Here is a 778-nt window from a genome sequence, read left to right on the forward strand (position 1 = left end):
ACCAATGAGCATGGCACAAGCCCTTGGAAAGTTACCCAGAGCGGTCAGGACCTTTGTTCCGTCTATCACGATTTCGATGTCCTCTGTACCTTCTGGCAGATTCGTCTGGATGCTGTATATTTTCATCCCTTGTACAGCAAGGTCCTGTGCCACACTGTCTTCATCTGCAACCTAAGACAGCAAGAACATTTTGTATTTTAGACTGTACAGCTAAAGGAGATGGTCCTAAATAAATACAGATTGAGAGAGAGAGAGAGAGATATGACATGCATTTCAACTTACATCATACTCTTTAAAGAGCTGATTGGCAGATTCCCCAAGGTACAACATCAGACACCGGATGACAATGTCTCTTCTTATGTTGATGGTAGGATTGCTAGGAGCCTGAAATAACATAAATTAATATGGCACAGTTTTTAACACTAGGAGTAGTGTTAAAAGGAGTATTTACAGTAGGGGAAAAGAAGCAATATCATTCTAACTCTATTTTAAAATAGGAGTGAGTGGCAGCTGGTGCTCAAAGAATCAGATGTTTACATTTATACAGAAAATACACTGGTAAGAACAGAGTAATGTAAAACATATATAGAGCACATTATTTATTATCTGTGTATAAAAATGAAAATATTTTGCATGAGCTAACTGGATGGTCATATTTTTGAGAATGTGTGACAAACAATGTCTAATTCGGTGGCCATTAAGTGCATACAAACTGCTGTAATTAAAAAGATATGCACTTATTTAAAGGTGCAGTGTGTAATTTATGTTGTTTTTGGCT

Source organism: Seriola lalandi, unplaced genomic scaffold (genome assembly GCF_002814215.2).
Source record: "Seriola lalandi dorsalis isolate HSWRI2012SDOR001 ecotype SW California unplaced genomic scaffold, Sedor1 jcf7180002054501, whole genome shotgun sequence".
Taxonomy (NCBI): domain Eukaryota; kingdom Metazoa; phylum Chordata; class Actinopteri; order Carangiformes; family Carangidae; genus Seriola; species Seriola lalandi.